Source organism: Electrona antarctica (genome assembly GCF_951216825.1).
Source record: "Electrona antarctica genome assembly, chromosome: 11".
Classification (NCBI taxonomy): domain Eukaryota; kingdom Metazoa; phylum Chordata; class Actinopteri; order Myctophiformes; family Myctophidae; genus Electrona; species Electrona antarctica.
Window position 1 is genome coordinate 14,442,791 of NC_136792.1, and position 17,835 is coordinate 14,460,625.

General features: G+C 42.8%; 1 protein-coding gene across 2 annotated transcripts in view; it reads left to right on the forward strand.

The window, feature by feature from the left end:
- cbl (Cbl proto-oncogene, E3 ubiquitin protein ligase) overlaps positions 1-17,835 on the forward strand; it is a 68,199-nt gene that overhangs the window by 17,481 nt on the left and 32,883 nt on the right. The gene's annotated exons all lie outside the window — the stretch shown is intronic.

Consider the following 17,835-nt stretch of genomic DNA (forward strand, 5'->3'; position numbering starts at 1 on the left):
ATTACAACCATGGGGACTGTGGCGGAAGACATTCCTGGTTATTGTAGTAGAGGAAGAACGCACGCACGCACGCACACAGCGGCCAAGCGTCGCACACAAAGACGACTATTGTGTGCCTCTGGAGAAGGCTGTGGCACTAACCAACGAGTATCAGCCCACCGTTGAACACTAGTAAAGCCACTGGCAGTGTTTGCAGTGAAACTACAGAGACTGTTTGACTATCTATAAAGATGCACAATTTGCACATGTCATGGCACTGGTCTACTGTATATACTGTACATGATGACAGTGGCTCTACATCACGCTGGCTCCAACAGTGAATTCAAGTTCACTCTTCTGTGAAGTCGTGTCAGCCTGGCCATTTATAGGTCACTCCTTCCTTGACTCGCTTTCCACCTGGCGTCCCTATTTTGGGCATGCCATTACAGGTGAAAATTATCCAATTTAAAAAAAGCGGAAAATCTATACGCTCATTATTTTCGTCACGCAATACCATTGTATGATGTAATATAAAATCATACTTGTGTGAAGTGAGGGGCACTCTTATCATCATCATCATCATCATACATCATCACATTCTGTACTCGGCCAATAAAATCATCACATTCCGTGGTACAAACACACAAAGCTGTCCATTGGAGAGCCCCTCAAAAATATCGCTGAAGTTGTTGACTCCCTTTTAACCCATTTAGGCCTGACCTCGAAATTAAAAAAAAATCTTCTAAATCCACCAGTTTTCTGAAATAAATATTTTCACGATTTTTCAAAAATAGCAGACCTACAAGCTCGTAGCGCGCCACTCGGTGGCGCGCTATGAGCTTGTAGATCTGCTATTTTTCAATAGCTAAATTATAACAATGTTTAAAACACCAAAAGGGGTTCCCGCCCAAAATGGGTTAAAGGCTGGGTCCACTAATGGCGTGGACCCAATGGGGATCTTGGACTTCATTTGGCCACTCTAGGACGTATCTATAATGTTTGACTCCATATTTGGGCAAGATTTCAGATTCAGACCACCTTTCATTTCCTTAAGATGACTTGGCTCTGAAAAGGTCTAGGCCGATTTTTTTTGCACTGACTTCCATCCATTATAAAATGCGAAAGATAATTGCATAAAAGTTAAATAACATAAAAGCATAGAATATATTATAGAATAAATATGTGATTCTACCTTTAAGCCTATAGTGCCCGGCAGGCAGACAAGACCCTTTGACCAGCCTGTACATGTCTTTTTAGAGAAGTAGTTTTATGCAGCGAGCATTAGTGCAGTAAGTTCAGTGATATTTGATAGGTATTGACAAAGTGCTGAATGCTGATGAATGGGACTCCACAACGGCTGCTGTATGCATAGCTGCTGCTCTCGGGCCACGCTGAAGGCTCCCAGTGTGTCAGTGTGGGCGGATATGCTATGTCCTGGTGCCCTCCACATTTCTTCCACAATGGAGTCCCCAGAGATCCACAGCCTCCATTTATCTAAAATAAAAAAGTCACACTCTGACTTGTGTGAAGTGAAGGGCGCCTGCTAATGTTTGTTTAAAGTGCTTTAAAACAAACACTAAAAGTCCATAGACTTGGCTGCCGCATGACGTCATGTGTAGTGCTCTAAACAAACAAAAGTCCATAGACTTCATTATGAATTAATTCCGAAAGACAGACGTTGGAGGGATAAACATCACCCCCTCACTGTAGAGCTTGCACACATTCCTCTTGACGGTAACACTGTGACACATAACACACATTTGCTTCTGACGAGATCAAATGAAAGCCAAGTTTCATGCGGCAGTACACTGTATATAGGCTTGTTTTCGGTTGTTAGTTCAGTGCACTGAATGACATGATCTTGATTGTGGTTAAACCCTATCCTATCTTTAACCGATTAAAAACCCAATGCGTATGACCAGCTTCCTTCAGTGTTCTATTTTGGTCCACTGCTTTTTCTCTGCTTTTCACCTGACCAAATCTATACGAGCTCACTGCAGCTGTGAGCTTGTACATTGGCCTTTTTGCCGAATGTTAACACCCACCCGCCGCCAGAATAGGGTGGTACGCTATGATTAGGTAACAGTGGTTTTATGCGCTGATTGGAGCACAGGCGAAGTGCGAGGATTCTCATGGTAGTTTACTGTAGATGAGAGAGATAATGAAAGGGTGAGAGAGAGAGTGGGGATGGAAGAGTGAGAAAGTGGGGATGGAAGAGTATGGGAGAGCAGGGATTGAAGAGTGAGGGAGAGCAGGGATTGAAGAGTGAGGGAGAGCAGGGATTGAAGAGTGAGGGAGAACAGGGATGAAAGAGTGAGGGAGAATGGGGATGAAAGGGGATGAAGGAGTGAGGCTTACATAGACCAGACGCAAAGAGGCTTTATGATTAACAATCCATCACAATGAACAGAACACAGCAAACCGAGCAACTTCCTGCTTGCCAGTGCCACTCACTTCCTCTTCTTGTTTCACATTGTGTACAACGGAGACATTTACTACTTCCCTTTGAGCATGAGAGAGAGAGAGACTGTGTGAGAAATGGTGTGTCAATTCCCAGCTACAGTATACTATTGCAGCTGTAAAGTTTGGGTAAATTTGTGAATTTAAATTTGGCCACAACAATGGCTCCTGGGTAGAGCCATTTTTACCTGGCTTTCAGCCACGTTGTGGCTGGGCAGCTTGTGTGTTTTTGACCACCATATGGGCACTGCAGACACATAGACGAATAGTTTCACTCAAATGGAGTTTTTACTTCCACCTTGTACAAAAAGTGGCCAGTGAGATGCAAGTACTATATTGAGCCGAATATAAGACGACTGATTATAAGATGACCCCCATTTGTGGACAAAAAAGGACAATCTGGTTCTTTAGAAAGAAATTTGTTTCTTTTAAAATGTTTCTATAATCATTTTTAACACTACTTTTGCCGTGGAATGGGCATATGACATCATCAACCCCTCGACAGAAGCAGTCCCTATGGAGTGAAAGATTATCTATTTATAAAATAAATACAATATTTAAGGTGTTTTTATTTTTTTATAAAAAGTTATTTTTAGTTATAGAGGGCATTTGTAATTCATTAAGGCATATGTTTCTTATTACCCAGGGATCCTTTTAAATAAAATGATTTTCATATCACAATAGAGTCCCATAGTAAAGGTACAGTAACAAAATTAAAAACAAACTGTAGTCTCTTGGTGTTTCTTAAATCCAGTAACAGGGTTTCAGGTCCCAGGTCTCCTTTTAGTTCTAGGTAGGAACTGAAATTAGATGGCAATGTTGTTAATGCACGTAGTATTTCCAGACATAAGCTTTCCCATAGGGAAGTTGGGCTACCATCAACAACCAATGTAAGGCACAATGTTCTAAATTTCATTATGCTTTAAGTAGCATGTGACTTGTCAAACTAGGGGGGTTTTCATGATTCTGAATCCATTCCAAGCATTAGTTTTGCACGAAAAACACTAAAAACGGCCATAGCCGTCATCACAAATTTGATGAGGTCAGCACATTTGGTATTTGCTATGGCCAAATTTAGCCCAAGGCGTGTTTTTTGCTTGGAATGGATTCAGAATCATGAAAACCCCCTAGTTTGATATGTCACATGCTACTAGTACTTACGCATATTAGTTATCATGGTAATGGTACCCCAACTTTCAGCGGCTGTCAAAAGTTCCCCTAGGTTGGTTCAATAGAAACCGATGTGGGATGTTCCTAGACACCCTTACAAACACATTGGTGAAGAAAATTATTGGTAAGAAATGTATTCCCAGATTTTATTAATATCCCCTGACTATTGGCTATCCCCTGACTATTGGCTATCCCCAACAACTCTGTTGGTCTGAGATGGCCATGCCGTTCCTCCATGTGTTGCATGAAACACTCAATTCATAACGCTGGTTTTAGCGGTTAATTTCATTGGGAAAAAACGTTGTCTTATATTCGACAAAGTAATCCATAATCCCATTTTTAGGAATACATTTTAGTTATCAAGGTAGATAGGAAATGCAGACTAAAGCCGGATTTAAACTTGAGTTGTGTGCCAGTGTCGCCCACCGAAATTATCTACAAACTCAAATTCCAGATCTCGAGTTTGTAGATCTGCTATTTTCAGTGGGCGACACCGTGTGCCATGCAATGGCAACCCAAGTTTAATCGGACATAACCGCTCTCCACTGTAGGGTCCATCAGTGTTTTCAGTATTCACACATAGGGGCCTACAAGCCCCTCCCTGTATCTGTCCGGATATTGCTTTGACCTTTGGCTGCGAGGGTCCGTTTGATCTTTGTTCCTGGGATAAGCTGTCGATATATCCTGCTGCTCACAGGAAGAGCTGGGCTTCTGGGCTGAAGGGTGATCCATCTGAACCGCATGGGACTCTCTGTTAAGATAAAGCCCAGTTCAAAAAGGAAATACGCTGGCCTGTAAGTCAGCAATTGTCATACTATTGACATCATCACACCCAAGTGAAGTGAGCGGTGCCATTGAATTAATTGCATTAACCAAAATAGCCCTCACTGCCAGGCTTTTTTCATCATATTTACTTTTAAAGTTGTAAAAAAAGCATAAATGACAACTGACAAGTGTAGATCGGAGATCCATCTGCATCTATGAGAAAAAGGGGGTAAAATAAGTCGTTGCACAACAAAAATAAAGTACTCGTATCGGTACTCGGTAACAGCGAGTACTAAAAATTAAGTAATTGTACTCTTACTCGGTCTCAAAAAAATGGTATTGGGATAACTCTAAAAAAAAAATCCATAGTTAGAGCCCATTGAAAATGCAATGGCGGTCGGCGCTACAGTGAAATGACTACAGTTAAATGATACAGGAAGAGAGACATTCTACACATTTCTTTAACCCATTTTGACCTGAGATCAGATTCTAAAAATGTCTTCTACATCCTGACAGTTTTCTGAAAAAGCTATGTTTCTATGGCAGTCGTCAGTCATTAAAAACCAAGCTTGTAGCTTGAGCTTGTAGATCTGCTATTTTTCAATAGCTAAAGCATAACATAATGCTAACACCAAAAGGGGATGGGAGGCTATTTGTGCGACCACGTGGTTTCCTTCTTTCTCGCTTCACTGGGAGAAGAGTAAAATGTCAAGATGAGTGTCGCGTTTGTAATATAGGTGTGTACATTCTCACTCCAGTAGACCCAATTGGCTTGAATCTTAGCTTTCCATATATACTTTGTTGGCAATTGGAGGTATTGGCACTGCTAGCTCTATTTGATGTATTGCAGTTCTCTGCAGACCTCGCTTCCTGTAGGGAGCCTGTCATCCTTGTATAGTTATTCAATACAAAAAGGCATTCCAACCATGCTTCAGTCATATTAGACCCGAGGTCTTCAGTTCAGACATGGGGTTCCTCACCATCCGTCACGGCAAAAAACGGACCTTCGGCGAAAGAGCCTTCTATGTGGCAGCCCCTGCTTTAGACAACAATATTGGACTTTTGTCTGCCTTGAAGAGACATTTGTTTACCCAGGCCTTTGGCAATTACTTTGTCTGTTTATTTTTTCTGTATTGTTAAGCGCCCTTGGGTTTTTTGAAAGGCGCTATATAAATTCAACTTATTATTATTATTATTATTATTATTATTATTATTATTATAGTCTATGATCTGTAGGAGCACAGTTTTCAGCCTTCATGCATTGTCAGCTCTCTACAGCTGCAGATGAAGTGTAGACATAAGAGCTCGACTGATATCAGTCTGGCCATTACTTGACTACGTTTTCCAAATTGATTAGAAAATAGAAACTGCACCTTGTGACAAAAGATAGGTCACAAACATTGGTAATCAGTGGGCTAGGCCTCTCCAAAATCGTGATCGGCATCAGACGCGAACATCTACTCTAGCATGGGTCGGCCTCTAGTGGTAGATTGTTGAAAATGCTGAGGAAGACCAACCGGTAGAAACATGTCTGTTTATCTGCAGAACATTATAGTATAGACTTCAGTGAATGCGGGGATATATATATATATATATATATATATATATATATATCCCTGCATTCACTGAAGTCTAGTGAAGTCTAGCCTCTAGTAGACAATGATCTGCAACCAAGATTATACTGGTTAGAGTAGACATTGATCTGCAAGCTAGATGACTCAGCGTCTCTGTTGCTCTGCAAGCTTGACCAATGGCCTGGGCTTCCTCTCTGTGTCTCCTGTCCTGCCTGCAGCCGGTGTCATAAAGAGAGCTGCTTATACTCCACAAGAGTGCTCTTGTCTCATTCATCTGACTCCATCACATCCCCAGGCTAGCTCTTCTATAGCTGCTGTATTGTCAGATGAGATTAGATACCGGTAAGCATAGTTGTATAGTTAACGTCAGATAAGTATGTTTGTGAAGGTATTGGGAGCTTAGTGCACCAAATCATAAAAGTGTGTCTGCCACTCTGCGTTGCATGTCTTTTTCTTTTTGGTCGTGATGATTCCAGTAATTTCCAGTAAGTCGTTAGACGGCGTCTTTTATATTAGGTTTGTTTCTAGCTGAGACCTGCACTTCTTTCTAGGGATGCACCGAAAGGGAAATTCTTGGCCGAAACCGAATACCGAATATAGGAAACAGTTAGCCGAAAACCGAATATCTGAATATGATTAATATTATATATCTTTTTTCCTACCATTGCTGTAATGGCTGTACCTTAAAGCTACCTGATTTATGGCAAAATAAATGGTTATGGCAAAACTTAACTTAAATAATAATCACTATTATGGGTCCATAACACATGTTTTCAGCTTTTTTGAATGCATTAATTGCATATGCATACACTATTCGGTGATATATTTTCTGCCTATTCGGGCCGAAACCGAATGGGCCGAAAATGCATTTTTAGCCATTTTCTGACGAATATTTTCTGCAGCCGAATATTCGGTGCATCACTACTTCTTTCAACTGTACGGTTTGTCTCCCCATTTAAAGCATGCAGTGGTTGTAAAATCTGCATGTTTTCCATCTGTGCTAGAATTGTGTTAATTCATTCACTTAATAATACATGCATTGTACCTTGTATTGAAACTAAGTGCTCTTTGGAGAGTGAACCTAATGAAGGCTGGAGGTGGAATGCAAATTTGGTTGTTTGATGTGTTTATATTTGTATAACACCATTCATTCATACACAAGTGCTTCATGTTAGGCTTAAAACCTTGGCCTTGTTTGGAAAACAAGTATTTCCAGAAAAAAATGCAGAAAAGTAGAGGAAAGCCTGAAGTGTTGGAATGGGTTTTCAACATTTGGTCCATGGACCACTGGTGGTCTGTGAAGGTATTGCACGTGGTCCCTGACCATGCATTTAGTAAAGCAAAGTTCAGATTTTGTATCAATGTCCCCTTCCCGTCAATGTTATCAGTTACTGGGAAGTCTGAGGTTAAGAAACTCCACAGAATTGGAATTGTATTTATACTAGACCGGTGCCCGGCTGTAGAGCACCGAGTTGGTAACGGATGGAAGTTATCAACTGGCAGGTGTGGGCAATTCTACATGGGTGGGGATTCAGCCAAATCAAGGTTATTGGGTTGCCATGGCAATCAGTTGGCCCTGTGTAAATGTGTGGGGAATGTGTGAAGACTGCAGACTGCCTGTGAGAAGTGGACTGATAAACTAATAATAATAATAATAATAAAACTTTATTTGTATAGCACCTTTCATGACATGAAATGCAGCTCAAAGTGCTTTACACAAAAAAAGAAAAGAAAGGCAGGGCATAAACAATACAGTGAAGACATGAATAACATTTTTTTTAAAAGACAAATAAATCAATTAAAAGCAAGGGTGTAGAAGTGGGTCTTGAGCTGAGCTTTAAAAATGTCTACAGAGGCTGCCTGTCGAAGGTACAGTGGGAGTTTGTTCCACGCCGTCGGCCCGTAGAAGCAAAAAGCTGCTTCCCCGTATTTTTTAGTTGCCATTTTTTTAGGCAAAGCGAGCAGGCCAGCAGTGGAAGACCTTAGGGGGCGGTTTGGGACATATTTCGGCAGGCAGTCATGTAGGTAGGAAGGTGCGAGACCATTGAGAGCTTTATAAACAAGTAAAATAATTTTAAAATCAATCCTAAAAACAACCGGAAGCCAGTGCAATGAGGCCAAGACTGGAGTAATATGTTCTCTCATCTTAGTTCTAGTTAAGACTCTGGCTGCTGCATTTTGGACAAGTGACCGTACTGCGACCGTAGGTCGCAGTTTACTGTGCAAACCTGCATCTCCCGTCAGTCAGTCAGTCACGCCTTGTGACACGCTCGTGATCTGACCTCATCAAACCCCTAAATCTCCATATATGGAGCTGGCCTGTTCTGACATCACAATGATCTTCTGTCATCATAATGATGACTCGACCATCTCAACAGAATGATCAATTGGCTAATTTGGGCCCTGTCCAGACTCTCCAGAGCCTGGACAGGGCCTTTTGTGCTGGTTCCGGACAACCGGCTATCTGATGGACTCGACACTGGGCACTGTGGAATGCGTGTAGCAAATTTGAAGTCGGTGGGGCGAACGGTTCTCGAGTTATGTGGATTACAGACGTACGTACACATGTGTACGTACGTCAGTACGTACAGTACTGTACTCTGTACAGTATATATACTGTACAGAGACATGGTGCATTTATTGTAAGATTTGCATGGACCACTAGCAGTCAGTGTCCATCGGTTGAGAAACAGTGGCAGGCGACAGGCGTATGTTTAGACATGGGATGCATTGCATAGCAGGTGTTACGAAAGCACTAATCTTAGCCCATATCCCACCCCAACACAACTGTCGTCCCCAGGTTGATTCTTTAGTCAGGGTGGTGGTCCCTGGTTCACAATCAGTTGAAAACCCCCTGGTATATAGTGTTCAAGACAAGTGCTTTTTAAGTGGTGCAGAGTGCAGACCACTTCCTTAAGTGAGTATGTGTGTGGGTGCCTGCCTGCCTGGCTGGCTGCCTGGGTATGTATGTAGGTATGAGCACGAAAACAGCATGGTTGTTTTTCACCACCTGTGCGCAACCTAACACACACACAAACACACACGCACATATTAACTGTATATATGGTGATTTCAGGTGTGCCAGTACAGTACAGTACAGTAGAGGGTACAGTAGAGGGACCCCCACATGGTAACTCTGTCATTTCTCAACCGTTTCGGACGTGGGGCGGCTCGCCGGAATCGGGCCGGCACCCTGGGTGCGTTCCTGTGGGTCTGGAACCCCCCCGGGGAGCCCCACACGGAGTTGCACCACTTACTTCACACGGGTGTGATTTTTTTTAACTCCATGGACTTAACCAAGGGTATGAATCTCTGTCGTTCACCTGTACTGTAGGTACCATCTTGTGTGAACATACTGTAATGAAAGGTGTGTACTATACTGTGCAGTGCAGAAAGCATTCATCATTGTATGGACAATAGAGCACGGCAGCACATATGGCATCTGCGACCATTGTTTTATTTGTTCGTCCTGTTAAGTCAACACAGTCCATTGATAGACATCAGCGATCACAGCATGACATCTGTCCGAAGCTATTTTACAACTGGTCACACAGGGCTATACCGTGTTATATCCACATCACAATGTGTCATTGTACAGGACAAGCACCCTCAACCTATTTGCAAATGTCACTCGAGGCCCGCTTGCTATTTTGGTTTGCTGAGAGAGCCTGTGTGTCGGTGTCCTAAAGCGTGATGACTTCCTATTTTCTATAAACGTAACACGACATCCGTGTGAAACAAAGGTTGGCCTCTGAGAGACTCAAACCCCTGCTTTGACTATCTGGACTGCTGCATCTTATCAATGGTGCTATTGTATATAACACAGCATGAGATATATGCAGTTATAGTCCTGCACATTACTGGAACATAAGGATTATACAGGTATATATACTTTAGCCCGTAGCACTTCCCAAGCCTTGACGACATTGCAGGGTTATGCAAAGGCTAAAATGTAATTTAGATGGCATGTTATGTAGACACATAGGACTACATCCTATGCCTGGCATCCTATAGTAGGCGTGGGCGATATGGAAAAATATAATATCACAATATTTTTTCAAGCATTATCACAATACACTATGTTTTCACGTGTTTGTTATGGTTATTTTTCAAGTTACTTAACAGTACAACCACCTACAAGGTAACAAACTAAATGAAAAAGGAGAAACGGACCATTTTGACCAAAATATTTAAAAAATATTTTGTCATTCTACAGAAGTATAAGGGTCTGATCAGACCTTGAAGATGTGGGGATGCCATACCTTTGGTTGCTTTGAAGGCCAGCATCAGAGTTTTGTACTCTGTGCGGGCAGCGACCGGGAGCCAATGGAGGGAGCGGGGAAGGGTGGGAGACATGTGAGAATTTTGTCTGGTTGAAGACCAAGCGAGCTACGGCATTCTGGATCATTTGGAGAGGCTTAACCCATTTTGGGCGGGAACCCCTTTTGGTGTTTTAACCAAGCATTATGTTATACTTTAGCTATTGAAAAATAGCAGATCTACAGGCTCATAGCGCGCCACCAAGTGGCGCGCTACGAGCTTGTAGGTCTGCTATTTTTAAAAAATCGTAAGAATGCGGCACAAATCGTGCCAGTAAGGAGAGAGTTAAAATGTTATATACAGTATAACGTATGCCGGTGGTGTAGATTGTCTAGCAGTTAGACAATCTACTCACAACGTGTCTCATAGTGACACGTAGAGAGCTTGTAGATCGGCTATTGTCGGCGTGTGACAGTGTCACGCTTAAACGGTATAGTAGGGACAGTTTGCATAAGGCTCGTCATGTCCAGCTTTATCGGTTACCGCTGAGCTATGTTTAGCTCTCTGCTACTCCCACTCACCTTTTTATGATTGTTGTGATAAGTGAAGTGAAGTACTGCTAGGATTATTCCCTGTGACATTATGAGAGGGGGCGGGTGGCTTGTCGTGAGTTGACAATATTTCAACAATCATATTAAACTGTAGCTCAGTGCTGTACCTAGTTTGGAGAAAAAATGTAATAGTGAAATCCTCCAAGACCTACTCGTATTCACTGTGACAAGACTAGCATTCGTGCACAGTAGTATGTGAATATTAAACAGTAAACACGTTGCTCTCAAACTTTATCATACACAAAAACACACGCACGCACACACACACACACACACACACACACACACCCTGCTGTAGAATGAATCCTGGTCATAATTGCTTTCAATTAGATTTAGGGGCGGCAGTGGCTCAAGGGGTAGATTGGCCGGAAGAGCAGCCGGATGGGAACCGTGAGGTTCCCAGTTCGATCCTGTGCTCCGCCAGAGTTTGTGTCGAAGGCCTTGAGCAGAACCCCTTTTGCTTTTCCTGATGTGCAGGTTGGTTTCCTCCACCATTGGTGTGTGAATGTAATGCACATCTATGTAAAGCGCCTTGGAAGGTGCTGTATACAATTAAATGCACCATTTACCATTTTATTTACTCTGGCCTCATAATACACTGATAGACCTAAGGTGAATTAAGGCTATATTACTTTTACTATGAGCCAAGGTGTAGTAGACTGAATGGGTGCTGATCTATTCTACACTATGGGCCAAGGTGTAGTAGACTGAATGGGTGCTGATCTATTCTACACTATGAGCCAAGGTGTAGTAGACTGAATGGGTGCTGATCTATTCTACATCACCATTCATGTCTAGCTTTCAGATATGTATTTGACCTGCGGTCAGAATTGACCCGTTGCAGGTCGGTGCAGTTTGGAAATTCTGTTGCAACTGGTTGTGTTGCAAATCCTTGCTGTGGACAAACATGCTATTTTTGGCACTCGGGTGGAGCAGTGGTGTATAGCTCCCCACCACCATGGAGTCTGGGGGTTTGAATCCACCGCGGTGCATCCGGCAGCGTCGAGCGACCTACACAGACACAATTGGCTCATGTTCGGGGGAGGTGAGCCGGGTGCGAAGGGTGATATTTTATTTGTCACTATGTGCACTCGTACGGCACTTGTCACCAGGGACTGTTGGGCAGGAGGAGTAGAATGGAGGCTCTACGTCCTTCCCATGGGGGCTCCTCACTGGCAGATGAGTTGGTTGGAAACAACAGCAGTGACAACGCACAGACATATGTGTGAGAACTGGGGAGGAAGGAAATAATAAATGCATATAAACTGGGGGTCCTTGAATTGGAATGGTTGGTGTTAGCATTGCATTGCAGCTATCAGCATTGTGGGCTTAACTTTGGTAATAGAAAACCACACTTCAGAGGCTATTGGCGTTTCAGCTTGGATTGCTCTACTGTGTGTGCACTTCCGCAACCCCCCCAGGACTACACACACACACACACACACACACAGAGCATTATGGTAATTTATGTCCCTGCAGTATCAGACAACTCATGAAGCCCTCATAGATTATGGTTATTATCGTGACACAATCCACAGCCTCCTCCGTGCCCGCAGGCTTCGGCAATTAAGGGCGGTGACTTATACTTAGCTGCACTCTGGTGCTGTGCGCCGGAAATTATAGCCGATCTACAAACCCACAACCTGTCTCACTGCAGTACGTTGTGAATTTATAGATCTGCTGTTTTTTGGGGCGCAGGCACATGCCGTTTTCTCACAACAGGAGGACTAAGCTCACATATTACAGTCTAGTGGGCGTATGCGGCAAAAGTGTTTTCACTCATTCATGCCGCGTGTACAGAATACCCTCCGAAAATGATGCACACGCCACATTGGATGCCTCATGTCTGGTTCTGAAATGAATAGGTGTGTGCGTGCGTGCGTGCGTGCGTGCACACTGTCCACGTGTGAATAAGAAATGTGGTTGAGAATGATTGCTTTGTAATGATATGTAATGTAATTTGTGTGCTGTCACGGCTGTTTCCTGACGGGGAGATCCGGGCGGACTGAAAGCCAGCTCCCTTCCGGAGGGTTAATTTCTAAAGTGACGACTACTGCGATGAAAGAGGAACATAAGAATTTCCATGTTGCGCTGCCGTGTGTGTGTGTGTGTGTGTGTGTGTGTGTGTGTGTGTGTGTGTGTGTGTGTGTGTGTGTGTGTGTGTGTGTGTGTGTGTGTGTGTGTGTGTGTGTGTGTGTGTGTGTGTGTGTGTGTGTGTGTGTGTGTGTGTGTGTGTGTGTGTGTGTGTGTGTGTGTGTGTGTGTGTGTGTGCGATGCTGCATTTTGAACAGACACAGTGCTCCGTTTGTTGTTCGCTCGCAGCACTTTATAATATTTTGTCTCTCTACAGGTTATTATTTACTTGAGTATTTCCAATTGCCAATACTTTTACTTCTTTAAAAAGCTTTAGATACTACTTGATTGATTGATTGATGAATTTATTAACAGATTGGAGAATTACAGTACATTTCAAGCACAACTCAAGACAAAACTGTTAACTGTGGACGACACCATAAAGCATTACACTTGTTTACAATAGGGCCCACCACTTAAAGTACATTTTGAATTCCAGACTTTTACTTGTAACAGAGTAGTTCTACATTGCAGTATTGATATTTTTACTTTAAGAAGAGATCTAGCGTTTGACCCGCCATGCGGGTAAAACGTTTTATTTATTTTTTGCTAATTTTCCAGTGATCATTGGATTATCATCATCATATTATGGTCAGAAAACGGCTTGGGCGGAATTCGCCTTTAAGTAAAACGTGCGAGTACTTTTTCCACCACTAATTACTGGAGACTTTGGTAAGACCCAGTAATGTAATGACATCACTAGAGGCCGCACTTTAAAATATTATGGCTGTCTCTACAGCAGTTGCTGAAACGTACCCCCCGAATTGGTATAATATTTGGCCGTGGAATCGAACCGGGGACTCGCTGCCGGGCATTACTGCCTAGGTTGTACATTATAGTCTGCAACCCTATAACATTTGGTTATGGGGTCGCCCATGTGCATTCCTTAGATTTAATGCCTTTTATTTTTCACTTTACTGAAGCCCCCTCATTGACCACTTCTAATCACACATATTGTGATACTAATAAAATGCCTTATAATGTGTTATGATTATTGTTAACAGCTGTGTGTGTGTGTGTGTGTGCATGTGTTTAAGTTCAGTCGGAATAGTTGCAAGATCTGCATTTTTTGGCCCCAGAATAGGTTTCATGTTGTTAATGGCCTTTCATCATCCGAGTGTCCAACATGTCGGTGACAATCGGCAGCATAAGCACGGCACAGTAATGTGACACCGCAGCCAATGATGACATGGCTTCTAATGCTCAACTCAGCCAATCCAGACAGACAGACAGACAGACAGACAGACAGACAGACAGACAGACAGACAGACAGACAGACAGTCTCTTGCTCTCCAATAACTGCTGACCCCTGCTGCCTGGATGTGCTGTGGTTAGTGGTGGAAAGTAGCAAGTACATTTACTGCAGTAGGCTATTGCAGTAAACCGTGGTACCACGGTGCGTTAGCACAGAGCAGAACTTTATCGCAGCCGGCAGGAAATGGGAAGGGAGCAGCCAGCTGCAGGGTCAAAGGTCAAACTATGTTACAAGGGGGGGAGAACTCGATGTCCAGAATGCTTGGTCAGTCTTGACGACGACGATACTGATGGCTAGTGAGAGATGGAGAACATAGTAGGGCTAGGGCAGATATATCAATGAGGGGCGATAGCCCCTCCTATGTCCAGCTTTAAGTGTAATGTAACCCAAATTTTGTCTCAACACAAACATTAAATGCCATTGAGGAGGTGAGGACGCAAATTCTGATTGGCCTGAATGAGATGATGTATATGATGTACGATGATAAGAGCGCCCGTCACTTCGCACGGGTGTGATTTTTATTTTCTTATTGTCTCCACCAGGCCGAAGGCATGGTGAGAGAGTATGTTTTGCACTCCGTCCGTGTGTGTGTCCGTCCGTGTGTGTGTGTGTGTGTCCGTCCGTGTGTCCTTCCGTCCGTCCGTTACCAGCTAATCTCCGGCACCGTTAACCCGGTCGATGCCAAACTTTGCACACACACTCCCTAGATGCCAACGATGAACCTCTGCCCCGCATTTTCCAGAACAGCCTGTTATAGCGCCACCATGAGGCAGCTTTTCACATTTTTTATTACCTAAAACTGCACCGATCTGCGTGAAACGTTGCATGCACACTCCCTAGAGGCCAAGGACAAACCTTTGACCTGCATTTTCCGCATCTGCCTTTTATAGCGCCACCAGGAGGCCGACTTTTGTAAAACACATTTTCGGATATTACTCCTCCAGATTCTGTCCAAAAATCTCACAAATCGTTACACAGTATCTCTATGGTCATGTGCTCAAGTCGGATCTGTCCGATATTTCATATTCCACCCTAATTGGCTATAATTGCCTTTCGCAGTTTGCAAGATTGCCCCGTTTTGAACAAAAGCCTCAAATCATGAACACAGCATGCAATTTACGTGAAATCTTTCACACATTTTCTTACTAGGCTGAGGAATATATCCCACCCTTTTCACATTGGCCTGTTATAGCGCCACCAACAGGTTGATTTTTGCAAAACAGGTTGATTGGAACAAAATGCCTCAAATCATCCAATTGCCATACAAGGCAAACATGTTTATATTACTACTAAGTTTTGCACTCCGTCCGTGTGTGTGTCCGTCCGTGTGTGTGTGTGTGTGTGTCCGTCCGTGTGTCCTTCCGTCCGTCCGTTACCAGCTAATCTCCGGCACCGTTAACCCGGTCGATGCCAAACTTTGCACACACACTCCCTAGATGCCAACGATGAACCTCTGCCCCGCATTTTCCAGAACAGCCTGTTATAGCGCCACCATGAGGCAGCTTTTCACATTTTTTATTACCTAAAACTGCACCGATCTGCGTGAAACGTTGCATGCACACTCCCTAGAGGCCAAGGACAAACCTTTGACCTGCATTTTCCGCATCTGCCTTTTATAGCGCCACCAGGAGGCCGACTTTTGTAAAACACATTTTCGGATATTACTCCTCCAGATTCTGTCCAAAAATCTCACAAATCGTTACACAGTATCTCTATGGTCATGTGCTCAAGTCGGATCTGTCCGATATTTCATATTCCACCCTAATTGGCTATAATTGCCTTTCACAGTTTGCAAGATTGCCCCGTTTTGAACAAAAGCCTCAAATCATGAACACAGCATGCAATTTACGTGAAATCTTTCACACATTTTCTTACTAGGCTGAGGAATATATCCCACCCTTTTCACATTGGCCTGTTATAGCGCCACCAACAGGTTGATTTTTGCAAAACAGGTTGATTGGAACAAAATGCCTCAAATCATCCAATTGCCATACAAGGCAAACATGTTTATATTACTACTAAACATTTTGCCAAACATCTCACACAGTCCTATCCTCCTGGTGGAGACCTGTGCCCAGAAGGGCACTTTTTCTAGTTGATTATGTTTTTGATGATTCTAGAAGCGTGTCTTTTTACACAGTATACATTTGTTTAATTGTGTGTATATATCTATGAATCCACATTGGTTAGTCTGATTAATTGATCAGACTTCACGGTACATTTATGCAACAGCTACTGTATTGACGTGCAACTGAAGAAGAACCTCAACATTGGATCCAGATGTTCAATAATGATAAATCATCAATGTTAAGGCCTATTCATACACTAGTTTTAGGTGATAAGATGACCACCAAAAACTACAACACATATCATATATATGAATATGAATAGGCCTTTAGTGTTTATATGATAAGCTTGCATTTCATAGCAGTAAGGGCGATGCACACCAAATGTTATGGAGAGGTGCCGATCCATCCCTGTACATGTAAATAAACTTAAAGGGACACTTCACCCTTTTTGCAAAAGTATATATGTTAATGGCATTTAGAAGATTTAGAACTGTTTCTGGGGGGTCTTTATGTGTGTAATATGTGGTTTTAGATATTTTAGATTTTAGCAGTGAGCCCAGTGTCTCTGATGTCATCGACAGTGGGCTCACTTCCTTCCTGGACTACAATTCCCATAATGCTTTGGTGCACTGCTCCTCCTTGTGGATAGGGGGAGGGCTGTCTTACTGAGACGACATGTAGTCCAGGAAGTAAGTGAGCCCAGTGTCTGACATCAGAGACACTGGGCTCACTGCTAAAATCTAAAATATCTAAAACCACATATTACACACATAAAGACCTCCAGGAAAGTGTTCTAAATCTTCTAAATGTCATTAACATATCTACCAAAGAGGGTGAAGTTTCCCTTTAAGGGGGTAAAGTGTACCACATGTATGGAATGGATCCATGTGCGGTTACTTTTTATACTTCGGCTCACAGGCCTTCCTCTAAACCAGCCAACGAGTTCCTCCTTTAAGCTTACGGTCCATATCAGGCAGACAGGCACCATGTAACTTCACTTTAACCAGCAACAATTATGTTATTAACCACTTAAACCCTTGGCTTCGTTGACCCGGGTCCCCCAGGGACCGGACTCAATGTTCACCTGAATTCTCAGAATAGGGACACTTAGGATCAACTGGTTAAAAAGGGTTTCTTCTTTATAGTCGTTTAGATCAGCGTTTCCCCATCTGTGGGCCCGGGACCCATTGGTGGGCCATCGGGATATTTCAAGTGGGCCCGCAAATAATTAAAACTACAATTGTATTGATGGTATAACATCAATATCTATCTATAAATGCACCACGTCTCTGTCTGTCTGTACGAGTAAAAGTACAAAAGTATTGGCATCAAAATGTGCCTAAAGTAGCAATAGTAAAACAAGTACTCATTACTGTAAATGTCACGTTTCAAGTTTTCAAATGTATAACAATATTTTGAAAAAAGCCGACAAATGGCCGTAATATGGTCGAAGTGGTTAATGTGTGTTTTCTAATAATAATATATAATAACAAAGTAACTAGTAACTAAAGTTTTCAAATAAATGTAGTGCAGTAAAAGTAGAATATTTGGATCCGAGA